Source organism: Anabrus simplex, chromosome 1 (genome assembly GCF_040414725.1).
Source record: "Anabrus simplex isolate iqAnaSimp1 chromosome 1, ASM4041472v1, whole genome shotgun sequence".
Classification (NCBI taxonomy): Eukaryota; Metazoa; Arthropoda; class Insecta; order Orthoptera; family Tettigoniidae; genus Anabrus; species Anabrus simplex.
The window spans coordinates 397890182-397911019 of NC_090265.1; the positions used below are offsets into that span (position 1 = coordinate 397890182).

Consider the following 20838-nt stretch of genomic DNA (forward strand, 5'->3'; position numbering starts at 1 on the left):
CCAGTGAACACCTTGCAAAATACTGATCAATGAAATACATCAATAGTTGTTGCAATCCTTCCTGTTCGCTTTCTTATAGGTAGGCGCAATTACTGCTTGCGTCCAATCAGAAGGTATCTTACTAACATTCCATGCTAACCTTATTACTCTGTGAAGCCATTTCATCCCTGTTTTCCCACACTATATAATCATTTCAGGTCTAATTTAATCTATTCCTGCTGTTTTACGACAATGGAGTTTATTTACCACCCTTTCTACTACCTCAAGCGTAATTTTTCCTTTCACGTTAAGATGATTTTCAAAATATTTCTTAGACCTGTCCAGTGATTCAGTGCGATCTATTAAGGACACCTGATTTACCCAAAACACTATTCATTTACTTTTTCCCTACCTGAGATTCTTTATTACTGTCCAGACAGGTTTCCCTGCCGTTTGACCTAGCCTTTCCAGGTTATTACCGAAATCTTCCCATGATGACTTCTTAGATTCAATAATTATTATGTGTTTCGCTATGTTTCTTTCATGTACATCTGTCTGTATCAGTCCTTGTTCGGAGCCATTTTTGATGAGCCTTCCTTTTACAATCTGCCCTTTCATCAATCCTCCAAGATGTTCGCTTTCCCCCCATCTTAACACAGTTTTTCCTAGGCATTCCCTTGCTATTTATACTACAGCATCTCTTATGCCACCCATTCTCTTTCTGTATCCTTTGCCTGCTTACTCTTTATTCTCTATGAATAATTAAAACTTTTGTACTCCACAACGCATTGTTGAATAAAACATTTCATAAAAATTCTGACTGGTAACAGTTTTGATTATGCATAGAGAATTAATATTTACAGTCACGGACAAGACCTACATAAAACATGGTTATGTGTAAGATTACTATCCATTGTTTGGAACTTTGCACTTACCATATACTTCTCTAATATTCTCGTCCTAGAAAGTTTCTACCCTTACTCGTCTGCAGACGATTTCACTTTCTTTCTCCTAGGCGTACAGATACTTAGTTCACTACAGATCAGAAAGTGGTCTGTATTATCGAAAAATCCCCGGAATACTCGCGCATTCCTAACAGATGTCTTGTATTCAAAGTCTCTTATGATCTGTTATGGAGCCATCCCACTGTCCACATATTTTTTCGGCTGGGTGGTGCTCTTCTCATCGCTAACTTCGCTCTCTCAGCCGGCCCAAGCAACAAAAACTGGGCTGACGCCTCGTTGGTTGTCGCCTTCCCTCATCATGCCTGCTTTCTCCTGTCTCATCAAGAATGTGGACAGCGCGTCTGGCGTTGATCCTGTCATCGCTGAACCAGACCTCCTGAACGACCTTCACCTGGCAGGCGTTCCGGCTCGGCGAGCTTTTCGCATATTCAACGCACATGGCCCGACGTACATGGTTCGCCTTCAATTTTCCACCACTGAAGATGTTAACCGTTTGCTCACCGCTGGCGTTCAACTTCATCGGCGAACTTATCGTGTGGAACCTTCTCGCTCCCCACCCCGCGATGTAAGCTCTCCTACCAGTCCTCTCCTTTCTCGCTCTCGCCCAGCGACGCCCCCCCCCCCACCGCCGCCCACTATCCGTCCCCCTGTTCTCCAGCCTCATTTCAGCCTACCGCCTCTCTCCATCCTAGAACTTCTCCGTCTACTTGCCACTTCAGTCACCAATATCACCACTAATCTGTATTATCTCCTTCTCCAATATTACCCGTGTCCTTCTACTTATACCTACTTCCCGACCCCTCTACATGTCCCTCAACAACATATGTAAATGCTCTTGTGTCTTCTCAGTAACGCTTTCTATTTCTGTAATGCGCGCCCGAGATGCCTAGTGGTATCAATAAATTTCTCGCCTCTCTCTTCAGGTGTTGGTAGGGCTCGCTTGTGCGGGGGCACTGCGGGTCCTCCCTGGGTTCCGCCTTGTTGGTTGTAGTATCCCCGCGCCTCTTCAATAATTCCTGTCCTTTTCTTGTATGTACGATACATACACCTTTGTAGACTTCTTTCTTTCACTTTCTTCCTTTTCGACGGCCGAAGAGCTCCTCCGTTGAGCTGATGGCCCGCCCCTCCTCGTTTGAGGAGAGGAATGAAATAACTTATTTAAGGTAAGGTAAGGTTATGGAGCTGGTGCCCCTACCCTCCCATGCGTAGCGGTGAATAGCCGTGTGCTTGAAGAATGTGTTTGTAACTGCTAATCTCATACTAGCACAGCAGTCCGGTCAACGCTTCCCATTCCTATTAACTTCCATATCTTTCCCATATTTATCAGTCACCTTCATTTCTATTTTCAATTCTCGCATTGAAATCATCGATGAGCACTATCCTATCCCTGCTGTTGACGCTTAGTGCAATGCTACTCAGTACTTCATGAAACTTGTCAACTTCATCGTCATCTGCACCTTCACATGATGACAATTTTGCGTCCTAATTCCTCCACCTGCTAAATCTACCCGCATCATTCGCTCATTTACGTACCTAACAGATATTATGTTGCGTGTAATAGTATTCCTGAAGAACAGTCCTCACCCACTCTCTGCTCTTCGCCTTTTAACACCTGTTAAGAACTCTCTATAATCTCCTGTCTTCCTCACCCGAATATCATTAACTGCTAACACATCCAAAGCCTTCCATCCTCTTTGCTGACTTAGCCAGTTCTTTTTTTCTTCCATAAGTCCCATTAATATTGATTGCTCCCCATCGAATTCCATTTCGTTCGTCAAGTTGTTTCTAAGGAGTCCCTCGCCTGTCAAATGGAAGTGGTTACTGCCATAGGTCCGAGGCTTGGTTAAAACGTTCTGAGCGGGGTCGGAAAACATTCGGAAGCAGGATGCTACCCGGTGGATTGTATAGTCCTAGCCGTCTGAGCACATGGAGGGCCATGACTCAGAATGTGTCAGAGATGTCCATCCCAATTCCATAGGAACTGGTATCCCGACTTTCAGGACCACTTACTAGGCCACTCGGCCGTTGCCCATGGTTCACGAACTGGAACGTGACTACAGTAACCCACATCCACAAGAAATGACTGAACCTCTTGTGGGCACTTTTTGTTGCTGATTTTGTGTAATATTAAATATTTCATAGACATTAAAGCATGTTAAATAATTATTTGCACATTATTTTAAATCTTCTGATGTTTCGAACAGGAAAGGGGTGAACTTGATGTTTGATCCTTTTCCTAAAGGAAATTCCTATTGTTTATTTTTGATCGTGCGAAAGCTAAATTATACTTTTTTTATTGCAGAGCCCAAGTAAATGCTTCATACTTCCAATTCCGTACCTAGTTTTATAGATTATAGTGATTATTGTTTCAAGAGGAAATACGAGATAATCGTTCCCTCTGCACTCTTATCAGAAGAGAAAGAAGAATGGGTCCAATCATTGGAAGGATGAAGTTACCGGTAAAACGAAGGGTAGAGCCGGGAATGACGTGACAGTGACAGGCTTCACAAACCTGATATAGCCTACTTAAGGTCAGAAGAGAGCAAAAGTTGACCAAGATAGGAAAGATTAAAGTGAGTAGGCAGGCACGAGTAAATGAAAGGAACACCAGACTTAGCTAGGAGAATTGTTCAGGGGTTGAGTTTCGACCGACAGTTAACTTGAACAAATTTAGTACTAAGTTTGGTTGCAGGAAAGTTTTACTCTTCTCACTTGGCGGTATATTTGTATTGTTAAGCTTCCTTGTTAGCTGATTAGTCCTATATCTTTCATGCGAAAATATCGGCCAACGCATTCATTGGCAGTCTGCGGGAGTTGTTTATTGTACATTACAATGCAGAGCTAGTAAAATTAACTCCTAATTTTTGGATTAGCTAGCCTCGTAGTTTAGGAGTAGTATGCCTGTCCTTTATCCAAAGGCTCACGGTATGTTCATCCAGGATTAAGGGCTCGAACGGGGCTCAATCAGCCTCATTAGACCAACTGAAAAGTCTTCATTCGGCAGACAGCGGACCCGGTCTCATAAGCCAAACACAAAGGCTGGGCCGCACACTTATCTGTAATATGAAAGTTGCATTCATCTAGTGATGGGTCGCGTGATGAAAAACTCTCGATGCTTCTGAGCAACCGATGCAGTGCGTGCGTCGTAATGTTATTTCGATGTATCGTGACAAGCGCATGCGGTCTGTGTCTCGATCTAGTACTGTACTGGGAAGCGTGATTGAGCTCTCGATGCTTTCTGAGCAACCGGTGCAATCCATGCCTCGTAATCCTATCTCGAATTTGTATCGGGACATCATGCGAATGCGGTGTGTTATCCCTCGACTATACTTTGCTGATCGTTATAATCTACTCGCAGTCAACGTACACATTTCTGGCATTTTACTTATGTTCTGGCTAAATAGCGTACTGACCTTTGGTCCAGAGGGTGGTTCGATTCGCAGTCGGGTCGGGTTTTAATGTTCAGGAACAAAATGTTCAGGACAAAAAATCCCGTTTATATTTGATCGACCTCCGCAGTGGATAAGAGCAGTCCAGATAACTAGGCCTACAGCTGTATATCTCTCTTGGAAGATGGTTAGGGCCGATGACCTTCGATGTTAGGCCCCTTAAAACAAGAAGCAACAACAAGCAAGGAAGATGGTTACCTAGTTGCACTTCATGTTAAAACAACCACCACCACCACCACCACCTCTCTCGTGGACTGCACATATAAGATTCTCTCCAGAATCCTATATAGTGGGATTAAAGAATAGAACGAGATTTTTTTTTTTTTTTCTATTTGTTTTACGTCGCACCGACACAGATATGTCTTATGGCGACGATGCGATAGGAAAGACCTAGGAATGGGAAGGAAGCGGCCGTGGCCTTAATTAAGGTACAGCGCCAGCATTTGCCTGGTGTGAAAATGGGAAACCACGGAAAACCATCTTCAGGGCTGCCGACAGTGGGGGTTCGAACCCAGTATCTCCCGATTACTGGATACTGGCCGCACTTAAGCGACTGCAGCTATCGAGCTCGGTAGAACGAGAATTAGATGAATGTCAGGGATGTTTCAGACCTTGGAGAATCTGCATAGAACAGATAAAATATTAAAATATTCATGGCATGTTACAGGAAACAAAACAAGCCTCTTGCAGCAACCGTTGTAGAACTTATGAATGTATCCATAGACCTTCACTGTTGAATTATTAAGACCGGGTGAGTTGGTCGAGAGGTTAGGAGCGCGCGGCTGTGAGCTTGCATCCAGGAGATAGTGGATTCGAACCCCACTGTCGACAGCTCTGAAGATGGTTTTCTGTGTTTTCTGTGGTGTCCCATTTTCAGACCAGGTAAATTTAGGCCACGACCGCTTCCTTACCACTCCTAGCCGTTTCCTATCCCATCGTCGCCATAAGACCTATCTGTGTCTGTGCGACGTAAAGCAAATCGTAAAAAAGAAATGTTAAGAAATTTCGGACTACACCCAAAATTAATCAGATTGATACAACTCACCTTAACCAACGAAAAATCTAAAATGAAACTCAGAGGGAAATTGTCTAAGCCTTCCTCATAAAACAGGTTTATGACAGGGAGATTGCCTGTCACCACTGCTGTTCAACTGTGCCTCGGAATATGTAATGGAGAAAATGGTACAATGATAACCCGAAGCATTTGAAAATTGGACGATCCAAGTTTGAACTGCCTGGGATTCGCTGATGTCCTGGTTTTCCTGTCCAACAAGGCGTTCAGGAAGCTCTACAAGAAGTTGAATCACTACAGGAAATAGCGCAGAAAATCGGCCTCAGCTTGTTTTTCGAAATTGATAAATTTAAATATTTATGAGAAATAATAATATGAAACCTCAGCGAAAAGCCAACGTGACATAATATAATAAGTAAACTGACCAAAGCACAATATATCACGAACACATAAGACAAAGCCGAAAATGTAGTTAGTGGGACGTAAACGACAATAACATTATGAAAAAGGCCTATCAGTAGCCACAAAAATAAAACACCATACACCAGTTACACAACCAAAAATAACACACGGGAGTGAAACTATGTTCAGAACAGTTAACAGTACAGAAATAGACAGAATACTCAAGATTGAAAGAATAGTTTAATCAGAACCTGCATGAACAAAAACTAACAAGAAAATGGACACTAGAGACTAGCTTCTTATGAAAAAGTAAACAAGGAAATGGAACCTGTAATGATCACAATCAGGAAGATATGATTTTGGCTTGTTCTTTGGACAATTACTCAGGACGCCAGAAAACAGGATCATCAAGAGAATTATAGAAATATTATGGAATAGTAAGAGCAACTTTTGATGGGTTACAGAAATCAACTACAAATTATAATAGATTTAAAAAACAAAACAGAAAAATCTAGAAACTCACAAACAAACCAGACTACAAACCAAGATCAACAGACGAACAATAGGACGAGTGATTTCGAGGAAGAAAGAAAGTTACGATGCGAGGGAATGAATAAGTACTGGGCTAGCAGGAAACAGAAAAACCCTGTTTATACAATTGACTAAAGTGGTCCAAAAAAGGCCATAAAATATAAGTACTTCTTTTTTTTTAGATGTGCCCGATTTTTCACACTGTTGAGCTGACATGTAGCTAGAGATATTTTTCCTTTCTATTTAACGTCCGATGAAATGTTTCTCCTCTAATAGAAGATAATAGTTTAGATGCTAAGTTGTTGAATTATCAACTGTAAATGATACCTCTTTAAATCTAAGGGACAAATATTTACTGTAAACTAGACTCAACAGCTCTGGATCAGTAAGTTACGAAGATGTGATTTCAGTAACCGGAATCCTTGACGTGGCGTTGGCTATTCAGTGCTAATTTTTCTACAACGTAACTTCCGCAAGTAATCTATGGACACTTGCGTTTTATAATCCGACTTTGCGGCCTACTTCACTGTAGTGTCTTGAACTCTTACCAGATACGGAATTGTACGGTTTCTTGTGGCTGAAATGGCTTCAGGAATTACGTTACGTTTTGACACCTTTGTAAGGTTTGATTGAAGAGAAAATCAAGAGTTGTTCGTGTCCAGTGTCTGTATCTTTTTTACATTTCATATACAATATATTGTTCATACTCCCTCTCCCCCCTCACCACCCCCGCCCACCTTCTCGCCCCAGCGGAATACAGTACTTCATACTGAGAAATAAGAACACTAAGACTGTTGAGCTGACAGACGAAGCCAGATATATTTTTCTTTTCTAATTGACGCCCAATGAAATGTTCCTCCTGTAATGGAAGAAAATAGTATACCCGTAGATGCCAAATTGTCGAATTATAAACTGCAAATGATACCTCTTTGAATCTAAGGGACATATATTACTGTATATCAGTATTTACGATGTCAAGATTCTTGACTCTAATCGTGATCACGCTCAAGATAGCAGATTCCAACCCCATATAGTCAATTTATACCTGTGCCAGTAGCAAAATTTTCGGGATATGTAGAAAGAGAGTGGGTGGCATACAGGGATGCCGTAATAAAAATAACATGAAAATGCTGTAGTACAACAGTGCGTAACGATGGGAAAATGCGAACGCTTTGGTGGATTGTAGTAGTCAGGGCAACCTGTAAACGTAAAGAGGAGACGTATCAAAAATGACTCCCAGTTGTGCATAAATGAAAGAAACAGAGCAAAATAAATACTTGTAGAGTCGAAAGAGCATTGGCAGATTCAGGAAATGAAGTGAAAGGCTAGGTCAAGTGTCAGGGAACCTTTCTGGACAATAATAGAGAATTGTAGAAGGGATGGAAAACTGAAATGAATAACGTTTACGTAAAACAGGTAAACTCATTGTAGATCCAAGCACGGATCCAAGGACACAGGACAAACGGAAGGAATGTTTTGAAAATCTTCTCAATATACAAGGAAATATTTGTGTTGAAGTCTCGGGCAATCCAGTTCATTGGGTGGAAAACACTGATCGCCCTGAAATTACGCTCGAGAAAGTGGAGAGAATGGTAAATAAACTAGTGCTATAACGCCTCAAGAATATAATTAGGATGGTATTTGAATTGGGAAGAAGCGGCCATGGCCTAAATTAAGGCCCAGCACCAACAATTGCCCGGTGTGAAAATGGGAAACCGTGGTGTAGGTAGGGATGAAATAGCTTAATGAAGATTAACATGGAATTTGAGTAACGTACATTCTGATCGAACGAAGCGGTACTTGCACCGATCTAAGGAACAGAAAATATTGCAACTTCATCTATCGAGGTATTTCGTTGATCAATATGCCTAAAAGGGAAGTACCTAACAGGTAAGACAGGTCGAAACCTATCTTGAACTTTTTTTGACACAACCGTTATACTTTAAGAGGATAGCGTGCGGAGGATTGGCCTCCAGGTTTAACTGCAAGGCTTCGAAATCGTACCTGGAATCCTGGTGGGCAAGCACGGCGGGTGGCGCAGCTGGACATCCTTGAGCCAGCTCGAAGTTGTGTTGTGGCGGGACGTATATGCATGCAGTCTCTTGACCTGCTCTGAAGCTGTTTTGTATCACTCACTTGTCAGTCACTCACGAAAGTATAACAGAAATGACTGGTATAAATTGGTGTACGTTTGTTGTACACCAAGCAAAACTGTTTTTCACACGTTTCTTTCTTCTTCTCCAAATACTACTTGATTGATTGATTGATTGATTGATTGATTGATTGATTGATTGATTGATGATTGTTGTTTAAAGGGGCCTAACATCTAGGTCATCGGCCCCTAATGGTACGAAATGAGATAAAATGAAATGACAAATTAAAAACCCAAAATCCTCCACTGACCACAATTTAAAACGTGAGGACGAAGAATGAATGGATGGATGATTCACTAGAGCCCGGATTTCCATGCAAATGCATGTTTTTAAATAAGCTAGCTACACTTCTCAAACTTTGCAAATATTCGTTTTACGGCTTAACAATTCCAAATAACCGTTCATTTTCCGTGCATGTTTGCATGCTTTGGCATTTTTCGGAGAAAATTCATGCATAATGCATATTTGGAAGATTTTGGATTTAATAGCGCATATTTGGACGTTTAATATTGCATAATATGACTTTTATTCTGACTTTGACGCATATATATTGTTAACTTGCATCATAGTGCATTTTCTGAATGTTAGTTTGCAGAATTTGGGACAATTTTTCACGTTGTAGGCTACAGTATGTCTATTACTGAGAGACGGAGAGAAGGTATTCCTGGCATCCTATGTGACAACCATAGTTAGTAGCCTACATACGGTACAGGTCCTACAGTATAATGCAATTAACCAAACAGTTTCTTATCTGTTGCTTGAGTAAACAATGACGTAAGTCGGAAGGCCCCACGTCGAAATCTAATTCTTAGGAATAAGGTGTCCCAGTTTTACAGTTGTACATTGCTATAAATTGAACCATAAATTGTGCATTAATCATTGACGGCTCATTTTTCGTCTGTTAGACGAACAAAAGAAACCTTGTATCGCACTTCTGTGGCGCCGCGTTACTGGGATAGCAGCTTACAAATTCTGGTTTTTCATTGAACCCTCTACCGTTGTTATCCTGGAATGTCCTACCCGGAACTCTCAATCGTCACACGTCTGTGTTATCGCAGCAAGCAATCGTTACCACTTATTGAGGACATTCAAATGTGTCGCCAATCATCGCATGGAAAAGCAGCTGCCGCAGATAGAGATAAGTTGAACAAACTAATTCGTTCAAATCCTGATTTTGAATTCGTCAAGCTTATGAAATTGCAAAAGACGTACAATTTGACCTCACTTTGTCCGAATGTCTTCATTGAATTATGCATCTATCACTTCTCGTGACGTAAAAAGATAATTTTCTGTGCTTAAGTATGTGCTGAATGATAAACGGATGAGCTTAAATCAAGACAATTTGGAGAAATTAGGGTAGTTTTTGTTCATGTTTCAAAAGGAACTGAATTTTGATAGTGCATATTTTCCAGTTTATTGTGCATGTTTTGCCATATGATAGTGCATGAATGCATGCATATTTTGAGATTTAATAGTACATGGAAATCCGGGCTCTAATTATGAATTTAAAACGATCAGTGGAACCGACCCACAGGACCTCACATGCACAGAAGCTGGCGTAAAACAGTAGTATTACTGACCAAGGGACTGCTTCTATAGCACGATACTAAATCGATGATGATTGTAGTCGAAAGGAGTCCAAAATCCAAGTCATCGGCCCCTCATATTGGTACTTATCACTAGAAAAGTAGAACCATGGTATTTGTCATGTTGCGGTACTATATAATCAAGAGTAGCGTAGACTCGCGGTATTCCACACATTATGGTACTACTCATAGATAATGAAATTCGCACATGTATTACAGACTTACTGTGTTTCGCACATTACGGCGCCATTGACGGGCAACGCAAACCTGTGGTGTTCATCACCTAAGTGTACTAACCACAGGGACTCGTACTATCCCGTGGTGTTCCTCATATAGTGGGTACTAATCATAGGCAAGCCAGAACCATGGCTTCCGTCATCCCATGGTGTCGCTCATATAGTGCTACTAATCACAGGGACTGTAAAAGCCGTCGCGCTCTCGTTTGCTACTAATCACAAACCTATTTGGTACCTAACATATTGGTACTACGCGCAAGTAAAGCGACCCATGGTGTTCCCCGCGTGGTGGTACTAATCACAAAGAGTTTCATGGTTCTAATATAATCATCTCTTGGTCGCCCCTTTTAGTCGCTTTGAACGGCATGCAGGGTATACCGTGGGGTATTCGTCTGCGTCCCCCACCCACAGGGGGTTGTGCGTTTGGTCCGCGAGAGGTATTTTATTTCCCTCAAGTCAGCCGGCAAGCCGGTTAGGACCCCTCTATCCGCCACCTGGGACGCGTCACGTGGGAGTATCACCTCTCCCCATGCTACGCCAGCGTAGTAGGTTCGTGGCAAATACTATTTAGCGGGCACTACGGACTCTGGAGGTCGCTCTTTTGTGTATTGTGATTTGTTACAAACCATGAATATTTTATCATATCCCGAACTCGTAGAGATGAAAACTGAAAATATATGAAGGACTGCAGTTTAAGGATTGTGTCTCTGTGGCGAACGGGAAATTTTTGTTAATCGGCGGTAAACAAACTTTACATTTCCGGAAAAAGAACTAGCCTTTTTTAACGGTTGAATTATGCCCGTGGTACCTGGATGAATCTGAGCAGTTTGATTGTTTTACGTGGAGGACGTCTTCAAGACAAGTTGTATCACTGTATGTGGTCCACAAATAAAAAAGTAGGGCACAGTTGTCTTTAGAGAACGGAAAAAAGGGCTTCTCTAAACCGTATTTTCATTTCTGTTTTCCCCATTTTTCTTGATTTTGTGGCAGTGACAGCATTTAAACATTTTTTTTTTTTGAAACCAGAGGCGAAACCGAAGATTCCGGTCAGCTCCTGCAGTACAATAAATGATTTAAGGAACAATGAATTGTCCATACTGATTGTTGACATTATAGTGTATGGATGTGTGAGTGAACTAACCGATTGGGCTGTCGTGTACGTGTATTTCTCACCTACAAAAGATAGTCCTTTTCCCTCGCGCGAAACAACTCGCAGGTAGGATCGGTATTTGTTGCTTTCAGTACGTCGGAGGCCCACTGCTATTGCCATCTCGTTCCGCCAGGATCTTCGGAAGGCCACCACCCATCGGAGTGAATACAGTATGTTAGATCAGTCGATGAGAATTCGAAGACGTTCTAGAATTTCTCGAATTTCTGCAGGATCTGGAAGTTCTCGAATTTCTAATTGCACACGCTGCGGGGTTCGATCTCGCACGAGAACACTGAGAGGTGAGGCGTGACGAGCACACAAGTCCCCCGTATGGTATTCAACTCACTTGTATCACTGTCGAATAAATTAATTTTTGTTCTAAATACTGTATTGATTCATTATAAGTGGGATACGTCAAATGTTAATGAAATTGACACTGGCATCTTTGACTCAAACACCTCATTGAATCGCACATGTCAAAGGTTCATGAAATTGACACTTGAAAAGAAAACAATTGAACTGAGTAACCGATCACACGTTGCATGTCAGCCGTATTGCTACTTGGGAAAATTATGTACAAATTTACAATGTCAAGTTCGCGATGTAAGTTCGCTGATATTGGCACGACAGTCTGAAATATTCTATTAGGTCGCTAACTTGTATTATCACTGTTCCTAACTGACTGCCTTAATCATTTTTATGATTGGAACTTCGATAATAATCGTTCGGCCGAAGAGACGATAACAGGAATAGTCAAAAACGGGTAAAACGCCGTGCGTAAGTCTGGAATGCTAGTAGCTACGATTTAATTTTTAATTACGGTATTAATAGCTTTTAAGTCGGCCGCGAAGCTTAATGAGGCTATTCCTTTTTTCAACATTCCTGAAACATACTACCTGGTCTGGGAATTCGGTATCAGTTGCTTTCTCAAGAAGAGAATACACTTTATCAAGCTTTAAATCTTCTGACTGTAAAATTTGTGGTGATAAATTAGTACATCCTAGGATCTTTGTTTGCAACACTATGTGAACAGTGAATTCAAATTTCTCTAACTGGATTTTCAAACCAACAGCTTTTTCTGTATTTTGTTACTTTCTTCCTAGATATCTTTTTTTTTTTGACAGAGCCTTAAGTAAGTCGACATAAGCATAGTGCAGCGCTTTAGTAGACTGGTATCTCGAAGACCAACGTGTTTGATAAAGTTTTTTAAGGTATAAGAAGATACCAAATGTTCCCATCGTTTAATACTCTGATGGAAGAAAAGATACATTTTCACTGTGCCATAAACGGACCCAACTCCAGGAATTTCACATGCAGAATCATTAAGTAGAGTTAAATTATTATTGGAGTTCGTTGTCTTTGTTGAATTCTCGTTTTGACACCTTTTTATCAGCTCGGCATTGCGGCACAACCTTCACTATGTCACTTAGTTAATACGAGTCCCTCTTCATCTGTTTCGCTGAATTTCTTCTCTATTCCTAATGCAATGTGATAGTGTATTTCGAAAAAACCCAAGACGTTTCCATTGATTTTTCACGTCACAAGGCTTCCTGGTTACATAATGTAAAACGGTAACTTATCTAAATATCAGAGTTATTGATCTCTTTTTGCCCTGTGTCGTATGTGTAACGGGATACAACAATTAACTCATTTTGCATTGAAGAGTTTAGGTACTTTTGAGTGTATTTTGGTTTATTTATGAGATCAAAAAACACAGGATCGAACTTGTGAGCATTTCGATGATTGCTAAAAAGATTCCACTGTTAGATAATCCAGTTTTTTCCGTATACGCTAGATTATTGCATGCCAGTGTTAATGTCACGTTTACAATACGCTGAAGGACCTATTTCCATGTTTTCTCATCTTTCTTTAGTTCTGAACCCATATCCGCATTAACTATGTGTTTCTTACCCCACGAATTAAAAACGCATGCGTTCAAATGTGCGTAACTAGTTCCGTGACGCACTATAGGCCTACTTCTGGTTACCCATCTCCAATCTCGGACCGTTTCGTCCATAGTTTCTAACAGTGGCGGTTTGTAACAGTGTACCAGTGGCGGTCCGTAACATTTTATTCTGGCAGGGCTATGCCGCCATCTCTTCCTCCTCCCAATCGGTCCACTTTTCACTGACCAGCATCACGATATATTTAGATGAAATATAATAATAATAATAATAATAATAATAATAATAATAATAATAATAATAATAATAATGACCCGATGACACTGGCTGAATATAAATCGGCTTGTTGCACTACAACACTAAATAATTAATGAACTACACTACAATGGCATTTATACACACACATTAACAAACTAACAGCTGCTGCAATCACGACTACTATGCCACTACACTATTTCACTGATCACAATCACAAGCGACAATAACGACATTCATGAAAACAAATAAACAGTGCGCACCCAAATTTCTCTCGTCTTGCCCAAATCTCAAAGCATACAGACGTATTTAACAATTTGACCACCCTACAAATAGTGCCGTCACCTTATGGTTGCATTTTGAATCTTTATTTTAGCTTCTTTATAGAAATGAAATGAAATGACGTATGGCTTTAGTTCCTGGAGTGTCAGAGGACAAGGTCGGCTCGCCAGGTGCAGGTCTTTTGATATGACGCCCGTAGTTGACCTGCGCGTCGTGATGAGGATGAAATGATGACGATTCACACACCCAGCCCCTGTGCCAGCTAAATTAACCAATGATGATTAAAATTCCCGACCCTGCTGGGAATCGAACCCGATACTCCTGTGACCAAAGGCCAACACGCTGACCATTTAGTCACGGAGCCGGACTTCTTTAAGGAAATTAATTTAAATAGTCAGTATAATGGAATTCATTGTTTTATAAAATGTTTTGGAATTAATCTCTAACAACAGTTGATGAAAGTCGTGGGAGCAAAAAGCCTAGGTACATCGTAAACTGGTTGACGATGTTGCTGCGGGCTCTGCCTGCACTCTTTTTTTCCCCTGACAAGCCCAGATCGTCTCTCGCACCTCGCACACTTGATAAACTCTTGGAACCTACTGAGGACTCTCCTGCCAGAGCCCGACCGCCTCAAGACTAAAGAGAAAACGTCGTGCTTGCTGAATGGCTGCCATGGTCTGACAGCCTTTACCATATCTTTGAAAATAATACAGCGAAATATTTACAGCCAAAATAATAAAGAAAACATTGTACAACTGAATAGCACACCACCATAAGTTCGATTTCGCTACATTTGTTCATCTCTTTATACAGTCAGTTACAGAGTGAAATTATGTTAAGTGTTTTTGAAAAGGCGGTGGGACGACGCCCAAAAGCCCTTCAAACACGAATCGCCACTGAACACTACTCCTGTGTCGGAAATCACACAGAACAAATCGTGCTGCATTCCTTGGTTCTTTTCCAGTTCTCGTATTAGGTAGCCCTAATGTGGAGTCTCATACACTGGAACCATACTCTAATTGGGGTCTTATCAGAACCGAGCAAGTGGCCGTGCGGTTAGGGTTGCGCGGCTGTGTAAGCTTGCAATTGGGAGATAGTGGGTTCAAACTCCACTGTTGGCAGCCCTGACGATTGTTTTCCATGGTTTCCCATTTTCACACCAGTCAAATGCTGGGACTGTTGCTTAAGGCCAGGGCCGCTTCCTTCCCACTCCTGGCCCTTTCCTATCCCATTGTCGCCGTAACACCTATCTGTGTCGGTGCGACGTAAAGCAAATTGCAAATTGTGGTCTTATCAGAGACTTAAACACCCTCTCCTTTACAGCCTTACTTCAACACCTAAATACTCTCACAACCATGTGATTTGTAACCTTTCTTCAACCTCTTTTGTATGATCACCCCAGTGAAGATCATTCCTTATATTAACACCTAGGTACCTAGTGTTTTCCATGAGGAACTATCACCTCATCAACACAGTAATTAAAACTATCTTGGTGAAACTTTCAACTTGATTTTTCATCCCATTTACCATCATACCATTGTATGGTGTACATTGTAACTGTTCGACCCCTCATAAAGACACTTAGGGAGACGAAAGTTATTATCTTGGGACACATGAATATCAAATAAACTATTTGTGGCTTGCCCGCAAATTGCCACGCAAATAGAAACAATTAACATTCCATGGTTTCCCATTTTTCTATGTAATGTTTGGGCGCCAGGATTACAGTTTTAAACCAAACTGTAAACCAAAATTTATATTTACGAGCATAGAGACTTACACTTAAATCACAGGGGTAGGATTTTAAATAATTAACCATTAAGTATCGCTTAAGAAAGAAAATTAACGCAATGTAAAATACAAATGAATTTATTATACAAAAAAATGAGATGAATCGGAAAAGTTTCCTTAAAGCGTGGAGGAATTTAGAATTTAATTTACTGAATTTACTAATTGCTTGCTTTATCTAATTGAAGCTCACCAATTGCAGCTTCCGTTGAAGTCATCTGGTTTCCGTGGTTACTCGTTCTCTTCTTCTCGATGTAGAATTTGCTCCATGGACATCCTTCCTTCCTTCTATGATATGGTACTGGCTATCTGGACTACCACTCCCTACTTGCCTAGTCTTTAAATTAGACATTGGCCCTATACTTGTAATAACTGATCAGCGTTGATCGTATGAGGAGAAAATTCAGAGATATGAATTTTTCCATAGTAGTAGAAATCTCAATCCAACTGAGCTATACTATTTATATGGTACAGACTTGTACCAAATTTCGTAGACTTGAACTAAACATAGTTCTTCGTCCATAATATTTACTGAAAATAACACAAGCCGTAAGCTTGTTTCGTTTCACGTAGATCCGATAACATAACCGCACCTAAGTACTGTATCGAAGCTACAACACATTGTACAAAAATAACTATGTCGCGGAGCGACCACACACTGTTTCAACAATCAAATAACGTCGTTCAAAGTAGATGTTCACAGTAGAAGTAGTAGTGATGGAGTAGTTAGCTTCACAGCAGAAGTTGTACTTAGTTAGGTCCCGTTCTCGTGGTGAGAATCACTATATATCCGGGCTCACCCCCACTCTTGGTAACAGTTCAATCTCAAAACTCATATACAACGAAGTATCTGATTGGATAGATCGAATTATCAACTCCCCTTCTCTTCTTCCTCGACAAGTCCAGTAGGCGTGGCGATGATGTACTCTGCTGGTATGCAAGCCTCGCGCGCAGGTCGCTGTTTACTGCCTTCCGCAAAACCCATGACTCACGCAAAATCCCAGCTTTTAAGAATAACTTTCCGTATACACAAATATGAGATGAAATGAAAACAACTATGTCTCAACATATTGACCGTATTTACAACATAATGAATTCCTATTCTACATAATATAATAATTTAAATAATAAAACGATGTTATATATACAATATGATTAAAAAAAGCCTTGATTACAAATGATTGACGTTGAATAAATATGTTATTACAAATAATTGCCGATGGCGGATAAACTTGATATCAAATGATATCGCGTAAAATGATATAATATTGCTTTAGTAGGGCTGGAGAAGCCTGGACGGTTACAACATCTCACAACATTGTCTAGATCCACCCTGCAGTTGCTCACTATCGTGAAACTCATTTACTACTCTCAATATAACAGATATCCTTATCTGTGATTCCAGTTCTTTACTCATATCATTTATACTATATATAAGAAAACATAAAGGTCCAATAATACTGCCCTAGGGGATCCATTCCGCTCTCTCTTATACTCATTACGGGATTAGATAACACTTATAACACACTTCACCTACTCTGTCTCTGATTTCTATTTTCTAGAAATTTAGGCACCCAATCAACCACCCTTCTAGAGTTTATGAAGTGTGCGCGAGGAGTCTGGAGAGATATGGGCTTGTCAGAGGAAAGAAGAGTTTAGAATATTTTTTCCCTCTAGCGGGTTCTATCACTTAGTGATTCAGCTATCCTTCCCATATTAACTTATTCACCATAGTTAGTCATGTTTTCTCTCGTTCGAATTCCCTTTCCAGTTAACACTTGGTAAGTTCAGATCTTTTGTCTAGTCCAGTAGCCCTCATTTTCTTCAGTAATATCCCATGATCTACCCAATCAAAAGCCTTGGATAGACCAATAGCGATACAGTCCATTTGACCTGAATCTAAAATTTCTGCTTGATCTTGATGGAATCCTGCAAGTTGAGCCTCACTGGAATAACCTTTCCTAAACCCGAACTGGCTTCTTTCAAACCAGTTAATAATTACGCAAACGTGTCAAATAATATACTCGGAAAGAATGCTTTCGCAGAACTTACAATCAACACATGTCAAGCTGACTGACCTGTAATTATCCGCTTAAGTCTGTCGCCCTTTCCCTTGTACACTGGGGCTACTATAACAACTCTCCGTTCATTTGGTATCGCTCCTTCATGCAAACAGTAATCAAATAAGTATTTCAGATATGGCACTATATCCCGACCCATAGCCTTTAATATATCCCCAGAAAACTTAACAATCCCAGCTGCCTCTCTAGTGTTCACATTTTGTATCGTTTTGTAAATGTCTTTATCATAGTTAAAAACAGCTTCGTGATTATTTATACCATTTATCACTTCAGTTTCTCTATAGAGCTCATCTGGTTTTATCAGCACCACGTCTAGAATTTTTTTCCTTCTGGCAGGTTCTATCACTTAGTGATTCAGCTATCTTTCCCATATTAACTTACTCACCATTTGTTGGTCATGCTTTCTCTCGTTCGCATTTCCTTCCCAGTTAACACTTGGTAAGTTCAAATCACCCGCTAGAATGACGTTCGTTTTTTGTGTCGATCCCCACATAGTTGATTATGTTATCAAATAACTCCGCATCAGCGCCAACCTTGCCAGGTCTGTACACCCCAAAAACATTAAGTTGCCTATTATCTTTATAGATAAGTCTTACACCTACAATTTCATGTTCCTCACCCTCAACTTTTTCGTAGCTTAGGAATTCTCCTTTCACCAGTATGAATACTCCTCCCTCGTATCAGTTCACCAACTGCGCATCCAACGCAGCAGACTTCCTATTCGTGCATGCTGGGAGGAGTATAAAGGTCAAAACTATTAAGGTTTGACTTCCACTGTAGGTAAATAATGGACTCGGCCTTGGAGGATCAGAGACGCAGAGAGAGGTCAAGGTGGCGATGATAATATTTTTTATAATTTAAAGATACGAGCTGTGGAACTAACGAAGACCACAGAGCTAGTTACAGATAGAGGATCGTGGAGGCGCTTAGTTAATTCAAAGAGGTTTGGAAACTGAACATTGAAAGACATAACAGTCTATAAGGAATATGTACGTAATGCATGTATGTACATAAATGGGATTCGTTGTCGGAAGTGAATCGATTCTATTGAGATATCTTGAAGATGAATGCCTTTTGACACATATAATATATGCCATGGGGTTATGCGAAAATATATGTAACGAAATAGTGTCGTGTAATTAAATGTGTGGACCGATGGCCTTAGATGTTAGGCGCCTTTAAACATCAAACATCATCATCATCAATTAAATGTGTGACGGAATTGTAACCTAGCAACCGTACAAGCTGTAATGTGAAGTATGGATGGATGGCCAGACAGTGTTACCTAGCAAACGTGCTGGCGATGTCTTATGGCTGACGGACATCTGAAATTAGCAACCGTTGATGGATGGCCATGGCCGAGTGACATTTAAGACATATTTATGATCATTTTATTATCCCATAGGAAAATTTGACTCTATTTTTTCCTGAAGACAATGAGCCTAATAATGTTGTTGATTGTCATATTTTACAGCATGTTATAAAATAAAATTATAACAGTTGTTTCCGTAAGAAGACATCCTGAACCTTTTTTACTGTAGTGCCATGTTAGTGAAGAGCTTACCCACAGTATATGCATGTTGAGGACACGGAGACATCACCTTTAATTTTTTTTTTTTTTTTTTTACACGGAGTAACTATTCTCACCTACGCTGTTCTGCTTCTCTCACACTCAACGATCGAGTAGATTATAATATAGTCTCCCTGGTGGCCTGTCTTCATTAATTCATCTTATATGCGCCCTCAACCTACGTCGTCTTAGACTTCGAAATGCTGATTTTTGTATCGTACTCCATTTCTTTCATGTTTCAAGATATTTTAATATAACGTTTCCGACACAGTCACTGGTATAAACCAAGCTGGTTACAATACTTCATCTTCCACTGACTCCTATCAAGTCATTTTATGTCCTTCATTAAACGATTCGTGTAAATTATGAACAGCAAGGGTGAAATTTTACACTCGTGTGTGATCCCTGTAGCTTATTGTACCATCAGTTTTCTGTAGCCTGATTGTCGCTACAGTAAATAACCTTTGAGGGCATTTAATAAAATACCCTTTATCCCTCAGTGTCTTTTCTCTCAAAGCTCTGCTGTAGATTTTCTTTAGATCTACAAACATTAACATATAAGTATATCACCAAGTCAGGGGAAAAATGTCTTGTTACAGAGTTTGAGAGTAGATGACACTTGTTGAAATGTTATTGGATAATTTATTGTGAAATAAATAAAAGTTCAATATGTGAGAAAGTACTATATTTTAACTTTCTGGTCATGCTAAGGGTAGATTGGGCAATGGGCTATGCGCTTTAATTGTTTGTTCAAAAATACTCTTATCCAGCCTTCACCAGAAGTGACACAGTACATATTTAAAAAACTAGGCCAATAAAAGCAAAATAAAAAGTGAGGAAGAGCGAATAAGCCATTAAGAGGCAGCGAGAAGACAGAGATAGGGAGTGTTTTAAAATAACTCTTCAGTCACTCACTCACTCTGACCGGCCAGTAGCTGCTCAGCCATGTTGACCAGTGTTTAGTGTTAAAACATGTGCACAAAAAGTGGATTTTTAAATTGGAGGTGGGATATATTACAAAAGCATGTTTTTTATAACGTGTCATGTAATTACATATTATGATCATTGTGCAAAAATTACACGATACAAAAGTAGGAATAGACGTAGATTTATAGTGGGTTTATTTATATAAAATGTCTCTAATAGAACTGGAGGACAGATTCTCTAAAAATAATATATACGACCTTCCTTACGGCTTGTAAGGTTGAAGAGCATAAAGGTAGATTCCACTTGCATTTATGTCTGTGTTTTCACTGATGATATGCCTATTGTTGGCTTGCTCCCCCTAAATATAATTTAAGTCCTCACATAAAAGGTGTGGTAGCATGTCTAGCAGGTAAAATAGCGTAGCATTGGTGTTCACAAAACTGTGAATGCACCATTCTGTTTGCATTGACCAGTACAGTTTATAAGCGTAGCAGTTAGGATCCAGACTTCCAAGTGATGATAGGAAACGTCATGAGATTGATCTGTCGTTCATTTGTGCATTGGATTG

General features: G+C 40.2%; 1 protein-coding gene across 3 annotated transcripts in view; it reads left to right on the forward strand.

Moving 5' to 3' along the window:
* The window catches only part of LOC136856844 (ubiquitin carboxyl-terminal hydrolase 2), a 434922-nt gene that overhangs the window by 40219 nt on the left and 373865 nt on the right, over positions 1 to 20838 (forward strand). The window contains exon 1 of one of the 3 annotated variants that reach the window (XM_067135019.2): positions 20281 to 20347. The exons of the other annotated variants lie outside the window; for them this stretch is intronic. The gene's annotated coding sequence lies outside the window, so the exon portion shown is untranslated. Of the gene's footprint in view, positions 1 to 20280; positions 20348 to 20838 lie in introns of those variants that run through there. 3 annotated transcript variants of the gene reach the window in all.